The sequence below is a fragment of the Neopsephotus bourkii genome, unplaced genomic scaffold (assembly GCF_033783945.1).
Source record: "Neopsephotus bourkii isolate Nb327-2 ecotype Australia unplaced genomic scaffold, CSIRO-AGI_Nbou_v1 NB_1189, whole genome shotgun sequence".
Taxonomy (NCBI): domain Eukaryota; kingdom Metazoa; phylum Chordata; class Aves; order Psittaciformes; family Psittacidae; genus Neopsephotus; species Neopsephotus bourkii.
This window is the reverse complement of record NW_026901674.1, coordinates 2786684-2804520: the sequence shown is the minus strand read 5'-3', so window position 1 is coordinate 2804520 and position 17837 is coordinate 2786684. Positions and strand designations below refer to the sequence as shown.

The 17837-nt window shown below is 40.4% G+C and overlaps 1 long non-coding RNA gene across 1 annotated transcript in view; it reads right to left on the bottom strand.

Moving 5' to 3' along the window:
- The window catches only part of LOC133218086 (uncharacterized), an 82171-nt gene that overhangs the window by 7395 nt on the left and 56939 nt on the right, over positions 1-17837 (bottom strand). The window contains exon 3 of the long non-coding RNA XR_009727047.1: positions 4005-4095. This is a non-coding gene — a long non-coding RNA (uncharacterized LOC133218086). The remainder of the gene's footprint in view (positions 1-4004; positions 4096-17837) is intronic.

Genomic DNA, 17837 nt, shown 5'->3' with positions numbered 1-17837 from the left:
TGTGCATTGAAAGTACACAATGGTTGCATTGATATGATACCATGTATGCAGACAGTATTTACACTAGCAAAGTATTGGACCTGCCTCCAGAGTGCAAGATCACTGTTTATTACATGGTCAAACTGTGTTGCCAAAATTCTGTTTCACAGCAGTTTACTAAATTGTGGGAGCCTAAGAAACAAAATCAAAACCAAATTCAGAATTTCCCTGAACTGAAACTTGCTTTAAACAAAGTGGTGTTACAAGTATTTGCCATCACCAAGCAATGTAGAACCTGAATTAATGGGCAGATTGCAGTATGCTTTATCGTATCTGCTGGATCTTATCCCAAAGGCTGTTTCCAAGAGATAACCTGTAACATGTTCTCAGGGTTTTGGTATAATTGTCTTTAACGTGTGCTGAAGTCCATTTCCATTATGTTAAAATACTAGATGATTAAGATGATATTAATGGTCATCCTATGAAAAAAAATTGTTGGCTCTTTGTTGAAAGACCATCTCATGGCTTTCTTTCTTCAATAGACTATATTAAGCACGTGGGAATTGTGCAGGGTGACAGCAATATTTATTTAGCTCTGGTATTAGAGGCTTAATGGACTGGGGTACCCACCAGTGCTCCCACTGGCCCATGACAAGGCTCTGACCACCTGAGCAGCCATATCCCAAGCTGACTATTGACTCATAGATCCTACAGTAGTGATCTTCTCCAAGAAGGAATGGAAGGATACAGAACTGCCTTCTTTTACAAAACACTCAGCCTCTTGTATCCCTGGAACAGGCAATCTCACCTTGGCCCATGTAATCCACTCTTCATATCCCTTGGCTTTAATGAAATAAGAAGGTTCATTGTACAAAATAGTGTTAAACATACCTTTCTTTCCAACTACACTTATATGAAAGATGAAAAGTAGTACTGCCAGCTCTTAGATAATTACACACGTTATGAGCCTTCAGCCCCTTTTTAAACAGGAATTTAGCCATTATCAAAGGTCAGCTTTCAGGCTTTCTACTGAGAAGTTTATAAAATGCCTATAAAGCCAAATTTTAGTTTGTGCTAAATACATGTTAGGGAAATTTAATGGGAAACATTTTGATCATTCATGTGCTGCTGGGTCCCAGATGATTTTCTTATGGGACTAATGCAAAAAAAATGATTGCTTTTTAAAATCCTGCTTGGGCACATCATGTTTCCTGGTATTTAGGCCATTTATTGAAAGAAGGTTAACATTTATTATTTATCAAACATGGATCATGACTGTTTTCACTGTGCCACTGTTCTTTTATTAGAAAGATACTACACTAGACTATAGATAGGTGTGCAAGTCATTGCTGTGTGACCTGAGGAGTTACGTTATCATAAATATCATAAATAACATCAAGATAGAACCCCGAGGCCAAAGGGCACAGAAACTCTATTCATTTGAATGGTATTTGGGTGTCTAAACTCCCAAACTACCTTTAAAAACCTGAAGCCAGAAAGCTGCAGAGAGCTCAGACTAGCACAGGGATTGTAACAGGGGGAGGATTGAGCAGCCTCCTCTGCTCTGGGCTTCTCTGAAGGCTGTTGTTCAAATTCAGTTCCAAGACTTTTGCTTTGGTCCCACATGAGGGTTTTTTTTTTTCTGCATTTAGTTATCCTTACTGCCAATACATTGCAATTTGTGCATGTTTTGCAACCGCCTGGTACATACAAGCTAACCACATATATTGTTGTGATGCTGTGGGGGTTGCTATGATGCAATAATAATTTTAAAATCATTTTTATTAAAGCACCCACTCAGTGAAATATAACACGGATGAAAATTATTCTGAAATACGGCAATATAGGCAGTATCCAAAGAATAAATAAGAGCTGTTTCCTAGAAACTGGATAGTCCTGGCTTCACTGGAACAGCAGTATAAACACACTAAACTGGGAATTAATGAAAGGGTATGAATCCAGACCGATACATGTGACAACAATCGGAAGGAACAAGGCTCACAGGAGCACTGAAATAGGCAGCGGGCAGAAGAAAGTGCTGGAAGAGCACCCTGCTGCGATGCCAAAGCCTGAAAGCCCAGCAGACACAGCCAGGGTTGTGTGGAAGGGAGAAACAGGAAAATCCATAGCATAGGCTGTGGATACGCAGTGTGCTGAGAAAGCATGTTCAACATACTTTCCATGCAAGAGGTATTAAAGTGAAAATATTCTATGTACTTGTAGAGGTGGAACGAACAGGTCTGGAAAACTTCCAGGACATCTCACCATGGAGTGTCCATAAACACAGAGGCCTTTGGAGACCCTGGATGTGGCTGCTCCGATGCTGACTGTGCCCTTCCTGAGTAGCTCGTTTGAAAAGTTCAGGCTGCAATTATCCCCCATCCTCTTTCCTCCAAAGAGTGCAAATTCTGGCTGTATGCTTGGGAAGGAATATTATTTCACATTTTTATATAGCATTTTACATGTCCCAGGCACTGAGAAGACATTGATTCAGCCTGACAGGGCTGCAATGAAGTAGGTGGGTAATTATTATTCTTGTCCCCTTGCAAAATACTGGAGAATTGAGAGGATTTGTCCTTGGAGAGTATCCAAGCCAGAATGAGGACTCATTGCTGTGATGACCAACCTGTGCTCATCCAAGCAAACCACCTCTTGGACTGAGCAGGAGACAGAGGAAGAGAGGGTCTGTGGTATGTGTGAGCTATCCTGGAAGGGCTGGAATATTTATCTAGATACAGTAGTTTAAGGATATTTCTTCAAACTTCTGTTTTCTTTCTTTTTCATTTATAACTCACACAAAACTAATTGTATGGTGAGGTTCTGTTACTATATAGATAAGGGGTTGTTTTAGTGTATCTTTAACAAAATGTGTTGAACCTGTAATACTCTGTAAGCCATAAAGCTCACAAAACTACTCCTTTATGTGAGTGGGGTCTGCCCATAGCTTGATGAATGCATTGCCAGATTGAAAAGGAGAAAAAAGTCTTTAGTATGGCAAAAAACTAGGAAGGTTCATATGATTTGAATTAAATTCAGATAATAACCATACTTGGCTCCGTGGTGTTTGGAAAGAGAGTCTGAAATTCTCCTCAGAGACATTTCATAGCTTAACTTTAAATGAGAGCTATGACTGACTGCTCCTTTCAAAGAGGAAGAAAAAGGGTTCTACATATTTAAATCCTTTACTAGAACCTCTTGCCCCTTTCAAAGTCTATTTCCTTTAAGAACAATATTTATAGAAAAAGGGGGGTGTGGATGAGAGCAAGGAAGATACACATCTGCACAAATGTACTCGTCTATCTGTGTATCTCATTCAGGAAATACATGCATTATAAATACAGATACATTACTCTATGTGTCTGTAGACAAGGCATTCCATTTTGTCTATATTTACCCAACTATTTGATCAAGCAAGTTCCTGAGCACATACAAAAGCACTGTATTATTGTAATTTGGCTATTTGCATTTGCCCAGATAATAAAAACCTTTTCAAATCCATAGAAAATATTAAAACCTGATTTTAAACAGTATCACCCATTTGTCAATTCATGTGAATACGTTTCATTGCAGTAGTAGCAGAACTAATTGTTTTCTGTAATTAAGGTCTGGCAGCTGAGAAAAGCATAGTGGGAAGGAAGAGCCAAACCAACATGATGCTATAAACACACTCCCATCATCCTGGTATAACTTAGAGCAGCCTCCAGGAAGCTGTAATTTATGTTGGCAACCACAATTCCAGGAAGACCAAAGATCAGAGACATGCCATGTGTTTGATCAGCCCCTTCCACCACTGATACTCTTTCTTTTGCTGAAGTTCTCCGCAAAAAGTTTGTCTATTCAAGGATATTCAGGTGCAGGAAAACTTCAGGTCTTCTCTTTGACAGCCTCAGAGCTGGTCTGTGGTAGAGGCAAGCTATTAAGATTTGCTTCTATCATTAAAATGCACCGCTGGCACCTAATTGCTCTCAGATCACAATGCCTGTTTAGTTACAAAAGTCTTAGCAACAGTGAGAAAAACAACTTACAATGGAAGACATTGTTTGTCCACAATCACATCATTTTCCTGTTTTACATGCATGGAAATGCATAGTTTCCCTTACTACATTTCACCAGAACCTTCCAAAATAATTTACAAGCAAGTAAATTAAAACAAACCATGAATAAGAAAATAATTCCTTTAAAAACAAAGGCAATTGTGTTATAATTTCTAGAAATATGTGTGTGTTTGTGTATTTCTCATACCATACACTCAGTGTTAAATAAACATCTTGTATTGCTGGCATTTTGAGCACATAACCATCCCCTCAAATTTATGCCTGTTTTGTCTCTATTTGTACTAAATGGTGCTCAAAGGCCAGGTTGGACAGAGCCTTGGGTGACCTGGTCTAGTGTGAGGTGTCCCTGCCCATTGCAGGGGGTTGGAACTTGATCTTAAGGTTCTTTCCAACCTAAAGCATTCTATGATTCTACAAAAACTAACCCTTCCTCAAGCCCCAGACAGTACAGATAAACTTCAGCAGCTGTCCTTACTTTCTTTGCAGTGTAAGTTTAATGGATGAGTGCATGTATGAATGCTCTATCAACAACTCATTAAACTGCAACTTCCAGATTACTGAAATGTACTTAAAAATTATGTTCTGCCCATAATACCTGGGTGCAACACCACTAAGCAACGTGCTTCCTTTCCAGAAAATGTTTTCTGATGTGTTACTAACCATTTTGTGACATTACTGATTAGATTACCTGTTAGACAGAAACCAGTTTCATATTGGTCCTGTCAGGAGGCAGAATCTGTTCTCTTTATCCAGTGACTGTGAGTTTGCTTCTCATATTCTTTCCTACAATACCATTTTATCAGTGATTCACCTTGCATTATTCAGCCTGAGGCTGAAGGAAGAAAGGAGAAAATAAAGGACGTGTGCCAATATGATGGAGATAATAAGGGACACATGCAAGCAAAATGTGTTTGAGTAACACTGAAACCAAACTCACTGTGGGTATGGGACTAATTCTTCCTCCAGATGCATTTGGAAGCAGCAGGACCTGTATGTGTGCGCTTGAGGGGAGGCTTTGGTCACAACAACCAGAAGCCACCAAAGGGAAGTGGCACCAACCTCACAAGTAAAGATTTTCTTCCTAATATCTAATCTCAAACTCCCCTCTGTCAGTTTAAAGCCATTCCCCTTGTCCTGTCACTACAGACCCTTGGAAAAGGTCCCTCTATCAGTCTCTATCAGTCACTCTGTGCCTTTCTCATCATTAAATTGCTCCTCAAACATCTTCCATGAACTCTTACATTGATGGTTTCCCAAAGTACCAATGGATTGCCCTATTCCTCCTAAAAATAAAGCCTTTGACTCAGGTATTACATGTGTGGTCTGATTCAGTTACAAGTTCCTTTACATGACAGCTTCTTTGTGTTTTATCTATTGCTCTGGAGAGCCCATGGAAAAAAGTGGTGCGCATGCAATACTCCTACTGTTCCTATGAGTTTACTCAATCCCTAATTTTTCTGCTGAGTTTCTTCTGCTTCTAATTAAAATGTACTCTTTGGGTGATTAAGATTTTATTTATAAGTTTTATTACAGCAAAGAGCTTAGTTTTAGTTCCAGTAAGATTTAAACATGTCTGATGCTCAATAGGAGAAGATTCAAGCATCTGGTTCAGTCTGTTCTGCTGAACCGCAGCTCCTCACTGTGAAAGGACACAAGGTTGAAAAGGCACTGGTCATTCTTTTGTTACCCACCAGAAAACATTACTCTTGGGAAGTATCTCAGGAACACATTACAGCCCCTGCCTGGGTCTTCTCTATTATTCCAGAAATGAAAATACAGATAACGGCATTCAAGACAAAGAGAAGCCAGCTCATCAAAAAAGTTTTCATACAATAAACCCCCCCACACTAAAGTCAAAGAAACAAAAAATAAGGAATACACTGCAGTTTATCCTAATCAGATTATCCTAATCTGTGGATGAGATTCTACATTGCCCACCTTCTTTGTTAAGGAAGCTGTCTATGCAAGGTATCAGGTCTGCAGTGGAAACCGAACCGGTATTACCAATGAGAGGACAACAGTCTACTTTCTTGCCAACAATAACAAAGCCAAACATTCAGTTTTGCTGTGGAAAAAGCTTGCCAGAGACAAATGAGGAATATGCCTCATTATGCAGCTGGTGTAGTAGGGGCTGAAACAGCTGAGTAAGAGCTTTTCTCTGTGACAAGCAACATGAACAAATCCAGTGGCATATAGTGCACTAAGTCAAAGAAACCTAACAAACCTGCACATGTATTGGATCCAAGCAAGCTACTTGTATTTTCCTTGTAGGCACTATCAATTTTTTGTTTCGAATATTGTTATGTCTCACATGGGAGCACCTCCCATATGAAGATAGGCTGAGAAAGTTGGGGCTGTTCAGCCTGGAGAAGAGAAGGCTGCGTGGAGACCTCAGAGCAGCCTTCCAATACCTGAAGGGGACCTATAGGGATGCTGGGAATGGACTCTTCATTAGGGACTGTAGTGATAGGACAAGGGGTAACGGGTTAAAACTTAAACAGGAGAAGTTTAGATTGGATAGAAGGAGGAAATTCTTTCCTGTGAAGGTGGTGAGGCACTGGAATGGGCTGCCCAGGGAGGTTGTGAATGCTCCATCCCTGGCAGTGTTCAAGACCAGGTTGGACAAAGCCTTGGGTGACATGGCTAAGTGTGAGGTGTCCCTGCCCATGGCAGGGGGGTTGGAACTGGATGATCTTAAGGTCCTTTCCAACCCTAACTATTCTATGATTCTAATTGGGATAGAAGTTTCACATGAAGTCTATACCGACTCCCATTTATGGTGACTCAAAATGTGAATGGGTTAAGACTGTGTACCAGAAGTAGTTCTATGTTACCTGCTATCCTGCTCTCTCTGGGGCATCTAGAAGCCTACAGACCTCCTAGTGAAAGCTACAGTAGTCTCACAACCACCTCTAGTCCTTCTCATATTTTGTTCTTGCCTCCTGTGTTTCCCTAAAACTTCTTAATTCTCAAACATCAGCTTGGCTCCATTTCCCCTACCCTACCAGAGATCAGAAATAGGTATAGAATAATGGTCTTGCATAACCCAGGGCTGTATCTTATGCCCTATCTCCATGGCTTATTTGGGAATTCAAGAACAGCTCTGGGAGCTGTATATAACACAGAAAGGGGCCTACTGTGCTGTGTAATTCACTATGTGGTTCTGTGTTGGAATTCTTCAAAATGTTTCTCACCTTACAAGTTCATTAGAATATACTATGCTGCTTTCACCCATCCATGAAAGGTGTAATAGGATGGGCTTTTAGAAAAAGGGCAGGCTCTCCTTTCCACCCTCCAGCAACAAAGCCTATCGAGATGCTGGGGAGACCTGGAAAAGGCCCAAAAGGCCTATCTATTCCTCAGTTGAATGAAATGTTAGGTCATAACCAAGCACAGCAACTGGCAACCTCTGCAGCCATCCTCAGACTGATGCTTTGTTGGCATTAAGAGCAACATAAATACTCATAGTTTGGAGTTCTCATTTACACCATTACTCCATATGGAGTTCTCATTTACCCCATATGATTTCCTTACAATATTCAGAATTATACTGTCTACACAATGCAGGGGGAATAAAATTGCACTGACGTCTCCACTGTGGAGTGGGCCAGACTAAAGCACAAAGGTATATAACTCAAGAGTGAGATCACTAGTGCTGTTAATCAATGAAATACATAGATGAGCATGCGTATAGAAGGGGTTTCACTGTGCAAGAAGGAGCAGTTTATCTCTCAAGCTCCATTTTGCTGCTGAGCTGGGACACACAAACTTTACACAGACCTGTTGGACACCGCTGACTCATGAACACTGGTTCCACTGCCTGGAGAGCCAAGTTTTTGTGTTTGGTTGCTTTAATTAGGAGACTCATTCACAAGAGACAAGGACCATCTATGTACAGACACAGCTACAATATGGCAGGACTATTAAGTTTCCTATCATCTTTGTTATCTAACAAACTGTTTTTTTAGCTAAATTTGCAGAACCTCTCCCAGTTGATTATGACAAGTTTCGTAATATGCATGACAAGAACCTGACCACAGCAAAAGTTTTAAACAAAAATATATTTGGTGATAACAGATGATGCTTCAATGTGAAAGAATCTCTCCAACCTGCATTAATATGACCCTCATTTCCAAGAGTAGTATGCCATAACTTTGCACTGAAAAGTTAAATTTACACACAGGGCAAATATATCACCTGTTATTATATTCTTTCTTCTTTGTATATTTTTACACCTCCTATAAATCAACATTACATTTTTTTGTGTATGAAATACATCATAAGGTTGTATTTAAAGATTTTTCCAACTCTTGTGAATTTAATCACTTAAAAATATTACAATAGGTGGAATTTCACTACTCTGATAAACAACATTACTCGTTAGTTTTGTCTCCAATTATGATGTTTTATTTTGGAATATCCTGTTTTTACTTCAACAGCTATTGAAAACCTACATAACTTGTCTAATAATCCTTTGAGTTCCTGTTTGGCCAACAGATGAGACTTGCTACGGAATAGTTCTATAACTTTATATTACTACCTAGAAAATAAAATGACCAAAAAAAAAAGTAGCTCTTCTGGATATCTGAAACAATATAAAACATATTGAGAAACAAGATCTATTTTCTATAATCGGGTTCTCCTCTATCTATAAAACATCTTCCAAAAGAGCCTTAAAAAAACAAACAATGTAAAATATTTTAATTTATACAGGCCCCAATTTACCATTTTAATAAGTGCATTATTAATGCTTTAGATTACATCAGAAGAGATTGGGCAGTTGCTTCCTATTTAAATATGTATATTTTCCCTTTAACATGATTCCCTCCCCCCATTTATAATCACACACAGAAAGTACCCTTATTTCAGTAATATGCACAATTTCCAGTAGTTCTGATGGTGCATGTGTGTGCATAATGAGGGGAAAAAAGCAAATTATGGCAGGTTTTAGAGGTTTTATTATTGTTATATGCATACACTGTCCTGGTGAGGTAGCTAACAGAGGCTTTGTAGGAATATCTACAGCAGAACAGACCCTGCAGCTGTTAACCTGCGATTATCCTCATTTATCATTTGAGGAAAGGAAAATGAGACCTATTTAAATATCTCTTGGTAAAAATACTATAAAAGATATTACTGTGTATATGTAAGCAACCATTACCCATTTCCACCTCCCACTGCTCTCATTGAGCATTTTAACTCTTTTCTTCAGGAGCTCTTTCCAGTTTGGGGGTGGACACTAGAAGATTAGTGTCTTATTTGAAGAGCAGACCATGAATACCACCCTGGGGCTCCAGACACAGACCTGCCTCTCTAAGACTTTCTGGCTGCCTCTGAGTCTGCTTCAGGGAATTTCAGTGTCTGTATCTATTACAGACAAAGAAAAAGAGAAATCAGTGATTCCCCTTGTGTCCTGCATATGAAGTTTACAGGGAGATGGGATGCACAAAATAAATGGACAGAAAACAGAATTATGGCAAAAGAGGATTGACTTCTGGTCAAAGAAAACAAATATCCATGCTACACAGGCCTGGCAAATCCAAAACCTGAGAGGGAACATGCAAAGGTATCTTTAGAGATCTGTTAATGTGACTGGGCATAGAACATTTAAGGACCTGTATAGAAATACACATATATGGATACTTCATACCTTGTAATAGATCTCTTGAGCAAGCATCACCAGACAGCACACTGAAAAGCAATCCATGATTTTCACCAGGACTCTTGTGCCTAATGACAGAGATTGGCGAAGGGCATGGGGTATATCAAGGCAACATGAAAGGCAGCAGGTGTTTGCTATCTACCTCAGTCATCCCTCTGAAGAACTTTAATGAGATAAGTAATACTAATGCAGCCTTACCATGTAAAAGCAATTGAAGTAATTAGGGAAGAAGTTTGCTCAATAACTGATTTCATTACCATAACATGTACTTGAATAAAGATAGTTTAATAAAGCCAATAGTTCTATGTGCTGCTGGAGATTGCTGAGTTGGACAGTAGGCTGGCAAGCAGATCTCAGATGAAAGCATCTGTCAGGTGGGCAATGATCAATTCACTCAGGAGGATCAATCCATCAGACTCATTATCTTTTTAACCTCCATCAAACAGACATGAAGAGGGTGACAGGGAACAGAGGAATGCCAGCCCATGAATACAAGCCATTGCCTCCAAGGTTTGCATGGCACCCTCAAAACTGATGTGTGTTTCTTACAGGTGACAACCAGTTCCTATTGATGAACCTTTTCCTATGGCAGGGAAGTCTTTGAAAAATATGAAAACATGGGCTTGGGCTCTGTCTTTAAAATAGAACATTAAAAGTGCATTCTCTGGTACAAATGGATTTGTTTTCTAAACCTGCCCACCCATACCCAGAGCAAATGCAGAACCTGTGTGAGAATTATTATCTTGTGTTTGTAATCAGACATTATTTTCTTCTGCATAAACCACAAGCAAGTGTGAACTGGAAACCGTTAATGAAACATAATGATTTGGTTGAGGGGAGAAGTCAGCAGGGGCCAGGCACCCAGACCCAGCACACAGGTCTAATGGCTCCCAGCACTTGTTTGGTTTTGTTCCACTTGCTTTTATCCTCATCTCTCCCATTTCTCCCAGCAACAAAAAGATGTATAAAGCCAACATGTCACACTATATCCTGAGAGGGCGAATGTGTGAAATTCCCATGCTCTGTGCAGAGACACTGCTGTTAATAACTGCTTTCAGAGAGAAAACTGGTTATCTTGACTTGCTGTACACAGTGGCTCAGTGCATGGACCCTTTGAAGTCACAAGAAAACACTTTTTGTGGATGTATCTGCTTCAGAATGCCCATCCCATCAAAATAAAAATTACCACTGATTTAACTGAGAGATTTAAAGCATGCTTTAAAGAGAGAGATTAAAGAGGTGTTCAAGGCCAGGTTGGACAGAGCCTTGGGTGAGATGGTTTAGTGCGAGGTGTCCCTGCCCACGGCAAGGGGGTTAGAACTGGATAATCTTAAGGTCCTTTCCAACCCTAACTATGCTGTGATTCTATGATTCTAACTAACTTTTTTTTTTCAATACATATTTGGTAGAGATGATAAAGTGAAAATTAAGGAATACATTTTCTTTTGCAGGACTAATAGGCAGGTTTGGGAAAATGATGTCCTATATTGCACTTAGTCTAACGCAACTTAAATGATCATCAAGGCAAGATTATGGATAGGTAGCTTGTTTTCCTTAACCCACATATATCTCACTTCAATCTCTGAAGAATGTTAAAAACACATTAAGTAGAAAATTACTAAGATGGCTAATTAAGTCTTATCAAAGGACACATCTGCAAGTGTACATGCACTGGCAGCTCTTCCATCATAAGTTGGTCTTATTACAAAAACTAGAAGCCAGTTCTTATGAAGGAAATCGGGCAGTTACCACAAGAAGAAAATATTTATACGTTATTAAAGGACTGATTTTTCAAATGCCTGATGTTAATTTAATGAAGATGGAAACCGTGCCTATATTCAACCATCTGCTTGATGAAGGCTTTGCTGAATATTTCAGGAAGGAGAAATTGGCTTCTTTCAACACCGTTAGAGAGACTTAGTGAAAATCAGGTGCTACAGGAAATTATTTTAGTGGATTATTTTCCACCATTTTACCCTTCGATTCAAATATTATAGGATGAAAGAAATGCAGCTTGTGGAAGGCCTAGACCACAAAGAGCGGTTATTTGTCTTTTGGACTGGAGGTTGAAATCTGGGTTCCTCCCTTCCCCTGCATTTCTGAATACCTTTAACAAATCACTTGAAGTCTTCTGTCTATACCAACCAAAACCCTGGGGTTAGTGAACACCTACAGAAGCACTACAGTGTGGGAAGAGTTGTGTCATATATGTAATAAAAGACTTTGTGTCCTCTGGGTTTGATTTTGTTGTTGTTAGTATTATTTACTTACTTGTTATTACCATCTGCAGCTTTTCCATGGGATTAACCAGGACAAGGAGCAGCCCCAGTCTTATGGGAGAGGCTTTGTAGCTGTAACCACTGCTATTTACACTATGCATCCCTAACATGTGTGTGTTCCCTGCAGTCAATTCCAAGTAAGATCCTCTGCCTCACGTTCACCATGGGAACCTTACCTCTCACACAGGAGTGAGAGCTGTGAGGATTAACTTCACTCTTCCATAGTGGCCATTGCTCCCAATGATACAGCCAGGATTTGCAAAACCTTTCAAAGCTGTATTTAAAAGGGGAATTACCTGCATTTAGCTGGCTGGAAAGTACCAGTCACTGGAATTCCTCCAAGACTTCTTTTTACAAAGTAAAATATTTGGAAAGTACATTTGCAATCAATTTAAAGGAAAGGCACATTTTATATTAAAACCCTCCTCATCTGGTTAAAACACTCACTTTGACTATTACTGTCTAAAATGGAGTGTTACAAGATCCAAGCACAATATATTGTGGCTCAGAGAGCAGAGTTAATAAACAGGATAAAGTTTCAGCAATGCAAGTTGAGATTCTGCTTCTCTTTGATTATTTCCCTTTTCATCCTGACCCATGCCACTATGAAGTAAAAAGGGCATGCATCACAATAAAGCTGGAAGATGAAAGTTAGGGTCATAGTTATGAAAAACAGAAACTGAGGCTGATTTTCCCCAAAGCAGGTCTAGTTTCCTAAACAAATGGGAGATGGTCTCCAAAGTTCCCCATCAGAGTACTACCAGGGATGTAGCCTCTCAAAAACTGCAGATGTATTAGGGTATTAATGACTATCAAAACCTCACAAGTCATTTAGGAGGAGACATCCCACAGTAAAACTAGTGAAAAACTCCTCCCTAAATCACATAATCACTTAAAAAATGTGCCACTTTTTAGACTCCTTGGCCTAGATCAATTCAGTGGCAGGCTTTGGTGAATAAGCACCAACTAATAGCGATGCCTGACCCAAGAATCTCTGTTAGTGATCCTTTTGGTGCACGTCTGACAATTTCAGCCCTAACTTTACCCTTTATGACATAAGGCAGAAACTGTTACTGCTACAGTTTTAAATCCAGAAAAGTCTTTAAATACTTTTTAAAAGCAAGCAAAATGAATCTGATTGCTTATTTTAATATTTCTTGTTTTACATATGCTGCATTGGATCATAAGAGAATAACATAAGAGAATAACATAAGAGGATAAAATAAACCGTGCCAGGCGATAGCAGTGCTAAGCCTGGTGTTTTATGGTTTTCTAACATTAAGTGTACTACATTAAATGTGCTAAGTGAAGGGAAGATATAACGCTGTTATTGTAGATGGCATTTTGAGTCTTTGAAATGGCCAAGGGTAGATGAAAATAAAAAGACCTCTTTGCATCTCACTTATGTCTTGGAGGATCTTAGTACACTTTAAAAATTGCACTTAAAGGGATGACCTCACCCAGCACTGGTACACACTGATCCAGCACTGTGTTTGTAAAGCGTAGACTAAGAAATAACATATCCAGTTGAAAATGTGGTGGGAATTCAGGCAAAGGCACTTGGGAATCCAGCCAGAACACAGGGACTAACACCCACATTCTTGCAAAACGTGCTTGTGGGGTCTTTTAATGACCACAAGCAGTCGTAGCAGAACAGTAGTTTTATATTTGAGCACAGCCAGAAACACAGCACCGTCCAATTATTAATTGAGTCATGACTCAAAGCTCGTCTGTTCACAGGGCATCCACCAGTCAGAGCTGCACATCAACCCCTGAGCTTTCGGCTTGTGCACTGAGAACAGTTCATTCCATTTAATCTCCATACTCCTTCAGCTACTGATGTACTTGCAAGACTCCCAGCAAGAATAGAAATTAGTTCCAGTGTCTGTGGCCAGGGACCAGACCTATTTTACATAGGACAGGCTTAAGTCTTCTAGACTTAGTGGTGACTGAGGTGTGTCCAGGTGAGTGGCACACCTAACACCCAGGGTAACATCCTTTCTGCCTTGTTTGGTTTCCAGACATGTGGCTGAGACAAGGCGCTAACCGGTAGAGCCCAGTACTCCTCAAGACAAGTCCATTTGCTAACAAACCCTCTGCTGTTTGCCACTACATGCACTAAAGCTTTAAAGTCAATGAGTTTTTAAAAACAGCCTTCCTAAGTGAAATATTGAAAGGTAAGAAAAATACAACTTGGCTTGGCAGCACCTTTCACCACCTTAAAGTGTCACAAAGCCTGCAGAATCCTGGTCCATTGTGGTTGAACCCTCATATCAATTCCCTGCTTTGCTCTTTTATTGCCTATACCAAATCATTCACATTGAAATCCATACAGAGGGGTGTGAAATCATTGGTGGCATGAGAGAGGAAAGTCAAATGCCTTGGATCTGCTTGTTTTTCTCTCAATGCCTGTACATATTCTGCCAACCTTCTTTGGAAAGATATGCTTGCTCTTGGCAAAGTCAGCAGGGTGAATATGTACAGCCCTTTCCTGGAACAAGTGCAATCGCTCCTGGGAAGACAGAAAACGTAGTAGCTCCTTGCTCTGCCTTTTCCAGCATATCTTGCTCAATTCTTTCTAAAAATATCCAGTACGAGCTCTTTCATCATGAGAATTGCCGTTAAGGGGAGCAGTCCCATTTGGAGATAAGGAATAGGAATAACTTGGGTAGAGATGTGAAGCAAAAAGGAGGTTAAGTTGTAAATTCCATAGAGCTAAACAATCACACCTGAATTTGGGGAGGAAGAAAGTCTGGTAGAAAGACCTTGCATGTGGAGGACACACAGAGAGGACAGCATCCCATTATTTTGAGGTATGTCGAGCTATGAACACTGGGAGGTCTCATTTTGTCCAGAGGAAAAACCTCTTCTTTCCACCTCACGTTGCTCTGACAGAGAGCTTTCCCCTGCGAGACTGGTGGGGGAACATGAGTTTGTTTTGTGGCCTATACGTGCAGTCCCCTCCCAATGAAAACCTACAACTTCCTGACCTCTGAAGCTGGTGGTTCCAGGTAGACCATCACCTTAGATATCTGCAATCAAGAAATAAGGCTCCCAAAGTTTCATCAGTAAAGCATAGGTGCTGTAGGGCTGGAGTTTCATTCTGCCTGAAGACAAGAGACCCAGATGAACCTGCCAGCCACAGAAGTCCCAGCTAACAGCAGTATACAACTCCCTAAGCCCGGGGCAAGCAGAAGTTGGCTTTCAGTATATGTAATGTGGTCCAGACCCCACCTTGTCTAGGGCAAGGAACAAGCAAAGGCAGAGCCTCAAAGAAGCAGGCTGGCTTCAAGCCTGGAGAGATGAAAGAGCCTGCCAGGAACCCAGCAAAATCTGTGCTCCCAAAACATCCACCGTGCTCCCCAACCTTAGATTCCCATAATGAGAATAAATACAGTGATGCATAGTCAAACAAACTGCAGATTAGATCGTGATACAATCAACATGAACTCTGCACCATTAGTGTTACCAGGTACAAGGGCAGGGTTTAAGAAGACATGTGATAAAACCTTAAGTGGTGAAGAACCTGAGAGTTAAACCAAAAAAACTTGTGTTGTGAGAACCGGCAGATGCAGTAGTTTATATCAGGAATTTTGTAGCAGCCTTTTTGATCATATTAATTTTTAAGAGCAATGGAGTTGCACTAAGGATCAGCCAGGACAGTTTTGCCCCTAAAAACAGTGGCTAGGAGAACTGGAGAGAAAATCGGAGCTCAAGTGTGGTCTGTGGTGTCTCACATTTCTTGCACCCTCACACAGTAAAAGGGAAACTCCAGAAGTCACTGTAGTCAGAGACTGTAAATGAAAATATCATGTATGCATATTCTAGATGTGCCTACCTCTGAAGCTCCAGATCGATAACCAAATCTTCATCAATGAAGAAATTGTTAAGGATACCTTCTTACTCCCTTTCTGGCATTAACAGTTCTTATCTTATGATCTTGGATAACACACAGAAAAGTACACTTTGTCTTGAAAATGGTAAAGCCCCCAAGATGTCGAAGCCTCCAATCCTGCAGAATATTAGTGAGCACTGAGGACATACAAAAACCTGCAGTACACGCTCAGTGATTAACCTATAGGCAAAAAACTGCTGCATAAACCCAGTCACAAACCCTAGCTTGTATCCAGGGACAGTGTCAGCGCAGGCTGGTGCTCACATTTGCAGTGAGCAGGCTAAGTCTGACCTGGTTCAGGGTTCACTTTCACAGCCACATAAACAACCCAATACAGGCAGAACCTTGGATTCAGCTTTAAAAGTTTGAGGCTGTCCAAGAAAACTAATTTATACTTTGCCACTGTGTCTTCTATGGAACTAACAATTATCAAGGTTTGAAATCGTTGTATTTCCCTTATACATAGGATTAGTTCAGCAATGAAGATTCAAACATCCCAGAAGCACAGCAGTTAAAAACAACAGTTATAGAATACTCACTGGAGTTTAAATAGAATCGTAGACTCATAGAATAGTTAGGGTTAGGAAGGACCTTAGGATCATCCAGTTCCAACCCCCCCGCCATGGGCAGGGACACCTCACGCTAAAACCATGTCACCAAAATAGTTAGCCAGTTACAAACACCAGGTTTGTAATGTGCTGCCTTTTTATCAAACCAGAATATTCAGTAGTGTCCATGTTTTAAGAAAAGGTTGGGATACATCTCATCTTCCTTTTGCAAACGCCCCCCAGTCATCAGAAACACAGGACTGTTTGCTTTTTTAATGTTTTGTGAGGTTTTCTGTCAAACTGTCAAAACAATTACCTCATTGGAAGCCACGTCTTGGCAGAGAGACAGTGGAATGAGGAGTGATTCTCCTCCGCGGACAACAAAGCGAGTCATTCAAGCTAGCTACCCTTGGAGAGCAGCTTGATCCAAGATAACGTGGGAGATAAGCGATTGCACTGACTCTTTTTCATGTTGCACAACAGGTCGATGCTTGTGAAGGGATCAACCTGCTTTTTTGAATTAGACACAACAGAAGGAAGACGGTAACTTCTGGGAATAATAGCAAGCTGGGAAAACACATTTCTGCAAGGTTTTGATTCCCTCCCACTGGTGTCCTTGAAACAGAGAAAAGGGGATTTTAACACCCGTAACAAAATACATGATCTTATGAGGCACGTGTTACCTTGGACTGCATGAGGTACATGTCCAAGCTCATTTCAGTGTGAATAAGTGTGATTTGATCAAGACTGACCTTAAGCATGTATTCCCATTTTAATACCATTACTGTGGGATCTTTTTTTCTTTACAGTCTTGTGAAAGGACTATACAAAGGGCTTATAGGTGAATTTATCCTTTGCTGAAATTTAAAGGGTTGCAAGTTCCCTCTTCCTCTCCTTACAGGAGGAAGTGAAGCAATTGCTTTAACATACTTGATTGCTGCAAAAATATCAGACCAAAATGTTGAGGTTACACGAGAATAGTGCACAGGGCCTGATTCTGAGGCCAGAGGCACAGCAACTATCCCAGCCTATATCTAGACTGTATGTAATACAGGCATGAGCACTGGCATTAACCCAGTACATTCTCCTGGCTCACTGCAGTTATGCCCAAATTAGGATGCAGGCAGATGTATGTCTCAGCTGGGAGATGGCAAACGCTGGAGTCACGTCTTGGTTTAATAGGCAGATATCTGACAGACAAGGTCCCTGAGAGCTGCTTAAAGCTTCCCTTAAATCCTGCTCCAATCTATAGTCAAGCAGGCAGGTGTAAAGTCACACATGGTTTAAGTTAACCTGTTCCACATGGAGCTAGAATGGAGAAGTGCCCATAAAATCAGCACTAGTCTCCACCTGAATGTGATCTCTAAAGCACAGCTGCAACTGCTGTCAGCCTGTGCAAGCACTGTTTCCTCACCCCTC